Raw genomic sequence first — 5,812 nt, forward strand, 5'->3', positions numbered from 1 at the left:
CTTTAACTATTCAAACTGTGTATGATATTATTAGTAACTTTTCCCTCGCCTTTTATACTATATTTTAAAAAAGAGCTATTTGTTTTGTATATTTTCTCCTTTGGGTTTATCGGAAGCTATCGCCTAGTTCTCTCTTGTAGACTGCGTCGATAGGCAAGGATAGATAGCAGGAACTAGTCTCTTTATTCTAAGTAAGAATACGTAATTTTTATTCTTCGGATCACAAATGTTCTTCTCGGGTTTACCGGACGGCTCGTCGTACCAGACTCGCCTTCCGTGCCGCATCGCTCCTTTTTAAAGACGCGGAAACTCTCTCCTAATTCGGCGCTTCGCCCTTGTGGACGCAATAACAAACTGTCGATGTACACAATTACAGAGAGCTCTCAGGAGCGTATATCGAAGGCGCGCGGGGATCACGGAAATTTAATTTTTTCCCAAACATACCCCTCGGGTTGAATCGCCAAGGGATTCAAATGACAGTCAGGGGTAAATCCTTACACATTGAACTGCAATCATTGGAGACAACCTGCAGAATTTAGATTACGCTGAACCGTCCGGACTTACCGGCAATTTACAGAGTTTAACAATAGGTCTTACAAAAGTAGAAGACGCGGTCTTGACCTGAGCAACTCGCACCAGGCCATCCTTGTCAGGCTTACATTCGATGATTCTCGCAAGTTCCCATCTGCAGGGAGGTAAATTAGGATTTTTTTATTAGAACAATATCGTTTATGCGAAATTCATCAGATCGTTCTGCCATTTAAAACGCTGCTGCAAGGTGTTCAAGTAGTCAAGACTCCACAATTTCCAAAATTGCTCGTATTTCGCACGCATTAATTACCATCGATCGAGTCGTGACTCGGAGAGATGTTACAGACGCTCGGAGGCTGGGAACTCTACTTTAATGCGCTAGTTGCTACCAATTTGAAAAAATGGCTGGTAGTGAGCGCATTGCAAGAATTCATCGTCCATGAAAGTGCTGGCGATTCGGGTTTCGCGAATTCAAAACATGCTTCGATGTTACATAAAAGCGTCGGTGAACTCTGTCGACCGTGAATGGTGTGCAGCGAAAAGGATACGGTTACTTTCTTTGTTCGCAAATGGTTGATTAACACTCTTAACACCTGCCTCACACATGCCCGAATGAAGAGGTTGCAGAAGAGTCGGAGATAGAATGCCATTGAACTGGCTTTGACGCAACTTCGCCTTGAAGCAGATTCTGTGATGTTCGGCTTGAGTCTGTCGGATCGCTGTAACAGTTTTTTTTCCGCGATTCGCGCTCTTGATAGGTAGTCGCGTTGCGCGAAAAAGATCGATGTGAAGCCACGACGCGCTACGACCCAGACGCCGTGTTGTCAAAAGATGCTAGAGAACGCGAGGCCGTGGAATAATCATGCAACCCGACGATCTAAGTGTATAGCTAGTGTGCTGCGCGACAAACAAATATGATCTTTGTATTTTTATGGATGTATGTTTGTTGCGACTTAACGTCCGCGGCCGGAACGGCGTCCGATATTGGAGATGGGAAAGGGCCGGCGTGTAATGAAAAGTCAAGTATGGCAAAATGGACGGATCTACGATAGAGCATTACTTCTACCATGTTTATGGAAGGTCAGGGCCCAGCGTAAAATTGTACGCCGGTATGGGGCGCGATGCCGTTTAGTACTGATCACGCAATGCAGATGATACAACCAACACATTCTACATTGCTTCGAGCCTCCCCGAGAATCCATATTATTGTGTCTCGCAAAGCGTGGGCGATAGCATTAACTGTACAACGCTGTCCGAGCATGGAAGAGTTTAATCCTTATGAATTTGATCGATTAATGTAGGCTTAGAAAGGTAAAGCTTGGAATAGTAGAACCTCGGAAATTTACAATCATATGTAAAAGGTCATGACAGTTGAAGTCGTACCACCCATCGGCGGATACCGGAGGATCCAGGAAGACGCGGTTCGCACGAGAATTGGATGGGATGCACTCTTGACCACTGGAACCTCGACTTGCTTTGAAAGAAGGACGATTCTTTGAAAAAGTATTATCTTTTGAAAAGTTATAGAGATCCGTTTGCATCTTTTAATCCAGCAAGTACTTGTGCAGCGTGTTTGTTCTTGACATCGACTGGTGACACAACAATAGAGAGACCCGAGCAACAATAAGGCCGGAACTCCGTTCGAAACTTGAACCGAAGGACGTAACGCGGTGAACCGTAGGTAGGTGGCACGTGGAGATATGATGGAAGGTTTATACAATAAGTTCCCCCGCTCGATTTGAATGATGGCGTTTTTTATTGTCGGACTGCATTTGACGCTTGAAAGTCGGTGAATCACTCTTCGGTGCCCAACTATCGTAGAATTGAAATGGCCAATTATCCGAGTTAAATTTCCGCCCATGCTGGATACGTTCCACAGGAACTGGAAGGCGTTTTGAGCTCGTAGCTGGATTTATGCCGCGCGATGCGCAATCACTGCGGGGATTTATTTCGGGTGGGTCACATGCAGCCATGTCGCAGTAGGTAAGCTGCGTGTTTGAATAGAAGACACTCTGTAGCTACATGTCTACTTTGTAATTAATCTAAGGGGAGCCTTTTGCAACCATTATGTGCTAATACGGCGTCGTAGTCACTCAATGCAAAACACCGGAATGGTTTTGAACCTTTCATCGTTCTCGCTTCGCCCGGAAGAAAGCAACACGCCGCCGAAACGACTTGGAAGAAATTTCTCGCTCGCCTCGCACGGCGAAAGCAACACGCCGCGAAGGACTTGGAAGAATTTCTCGCTCGCCCGGCGAAAGCAACACGCCGGCGAACGGACTTGGAAAAGAAATTTGTCGGCTCGCCCGGCGAAAGAGCAACACGCCCTTCGTTGTTCGCGATACAGACTTTGGAATTTGGAATTTCTCGCTCCCCTGGCGAAAGCAACACGCCGCCGAACGAACTTGGAAGAATTTCTCGCTCGCCGGCTAAAAGCAACACGCCGCGAGGCGAACTTGGAAGTAATTTCCTCGCTCAGCCCAGTGCCGAAAGCAAACACGCCGCGAGCGAACTTGGAAGAATTTGTCGCTCGGCCCGGCCGAAAGCAACACGGCCGCAACGGACTTGGATGAATTTCTCGCTCGCCCGGCGAAAGCAACACGCCGCGAACGGACTTGGAAGAATTTCTCGCTCGCCCGGCGAAAGCAACACGCCGCGAACGGACTTGGAAGAATATCTCGCTCGCCCGGCGAAAGCAACACGCCGCGAACGGACTTGGATGAATTTTTCGCTCGCCCGGCGAAAGCAACACGCCGCGAACGGACTTGGAAGAATTTGTCGCTCGCCCGGCGAAAGCAACACGCCGCGAGCGAACTTGGAAAAAGCGGCTTGTGCGGCCGGAGGTGTCGCCCGCCAACGAAAGCAACACGCCGCGATCGTACTTGGGTTACGGGCGGCGCGTGCCGCCGGAGGTGTCGCCCGCTAATCAAGGCAACACGCCGCTATCGGGCCTGGAAAATTTTCTCGCTCGCCGGCGAGAGCAACGCGCCGCGAGCGAACTTGCGCCTGTTCCCGAGTTCTCGCTTGTACCGCTAACGAGCGAGCTAAATGAGATTAATTAAATGAGGACGCATCGGAAAGTTTATTCGTGCAAACACTCCGGCTTCGCTTATCGGCATCCTGCCTGCATTCGTCCACGTATCGGTCGTAGAATCTCGAAGATTGTGCATCCGACGAGTGGTAACCGGGAATTAGCAGATATCGTAATAATCGTGTCGCGCGGTCGTGCGGAGCGTCGAAAAGTACGAAACCTTTGTCCGAAACGTATTTCCGTATCGTAGCATTATCTCCTCGTAGCGGCGCTACTCGCCGTCAAGTGCCCCGGAGGTACCGCCGGCGGGCGACGGACTTGGTGAAATCATTCGGTCGTCCGGAGGTGTCGCCAGTCCCGGAGGTGCCGTCCGTCCCCTAAGTTGACGCCGGCCGTTATGTGGTGCCGCACGTATAATCACGCCCGTAACGAGCCGTCTCGGTTGCCGCGCGCGTGATTTCGCATCGGGCGAGTGTTCCGTACCGTAATCGCGGTCACCGCAGCTTGCGTGTTGCGTATCATCCGTAATAATTCGAAATATATGTCTCCGACACGTGGGTTTGAGAGACACGTTTCGAGTTAGTAATCGGACAGCGCCCTCATGTCGAGCGAGCGCCGAATATTAAGTAACTTTCGTCCGAAACGTTTTTACGTAGCTCTCCTCGTTGCGGCGCCGTAAATCGTCGTTAAGTGTTCCGGAGGTACCGCGGCGGTCGTCTGACATCGAGAGATCATTCGGTCGTCCGGAGGTGCCGCCCGTCCCGGAGGTGTCGCCGGTCGGCCGTGGTTCCCGGAGGTGTCGCCCGGTCCGAAGGTGTCGCCGGTCGGCCGTGGTTCCCGGAGGTGTCGCCCGGCCCGGAGGTGCCGCCCGGCCCGGAGGTGCCGCCGGTCGGCCGTGGTTCCCGGAGGTGTCGCCCGGCCAGGGAGGTGCCGCCCGACCCGGAGGTGCCGCCCGGCCCGGAGGTGCCGCCCGGCCCGGAGGTGCCGCCCGGCCCGGAGGTACCGTCGGTGCTTATACCTTATTGTCCCGGCATTTCGTTTGTTTCCTTCTTAATTAATGCTAATTATCGTTGTTTGACATTCGCCATACGGCTATCGTGATAATATTTTATCGTACAATAGGACTTTTCAATCGTTCGCTCTCCGCGACAATGTCTCGATTGAACGCGCCTTTCGGCGCTCGCGCTCGCATACGGCCGTGCGTAGGACCGTGCGTCGCCGACCGCCTGGCCGGCCGGTTGGGTACTATAAGAGATACGTCGCGCTCGGCGCGTCGAACGAGTCGAGCGAGTCCGGACGAGTCGTAAACGTACTTTCTCGAGTCTCTCGCCACTCCGGCGTGTTTCGACCGCTCTCCGTACCGTCGCCGACCGCTTGGCCGGTCGGTTGGGTACTATAAGAGGTAGGAGAGATTAATATTGTACGTGTCGCTCTCTCGACGTTGACAAACGAAGAATCGCCCGAACGGGTCGAGAACGGATTTTGTCGAGTCGCGACTCTGACACGGAGAGAACATTTATATATAAAATGTTTGATTTTGGAAACCACGAATATATAAAATAATATACGATCGTCGCAGAACGCGCCGCCGCCAAGTCTTCTCATGCTTGGAGGTTGCGTGTCTCGCGAGAACGTACGTTCGACTCTCGCGTCGTCTCGTATTCCTCTTCGCCGGGGATTACGGTGCGGCTCTTCTCGTTCGTCGCCGAACGCGCGCAAAATTAACGCACACTTATTTATTACGAGCACAGCATTGCCACGAGTCGGTGTCGCAAGACCGAATGGCTCTTATGTGGCGCGCACGCCTCTAGTGTGTTGGCCGCGCGGTTCCCTCTCGTTTCGTACGCAGCAGCGGAATCGTCGCGCTTACCGAGCATCTACTCCACGGATACGAGTTTGCGGGAAGAGTTGCTTCTTCCCGCTCGCTTTGTACGCCGTAGCGAAATCTTATTGCTGGTCGTGTGCGGTTAAACGCGTACGAACCAGACAGAACAGTCCTCGACGTCTAAGCATCGCCATCGTCGATCTAGCGTCAGGGTGAATCGCGCGGTCTCTCGAGACCGCGCATCATAACATTTGGGAGAATAAGAACACGAGTATTTTGATCTTGTGGATTTTTGAACGGAGAGGAGGAGGAAGAAGAGGAGAGGCGGCGGCGTCGGGGGTTTACTCTCGCCTCCGTCGTTCTCTCGTACGCTTTACATAATAGCGTTAAACACAGCAGAGTGTCGCCGACCGGCTGAGCAAGAC

The sequence above is a fragment of the Nylanderia fulva genome, unplaced genomic scaffold (genome assembly GCF_048542155.1).
Source record: "Nylanderia fulva isolate GAGA-0341 unplaced genomic scaffold, ASM4854215v1 Scaffold751, whole genome shotgun sequence".
NCBI lineage: Eukaryota > Metazoa > Arthropoda > Insecta > Hymenoptera > Formicidae > Nylanderia > Nylanderia fulva.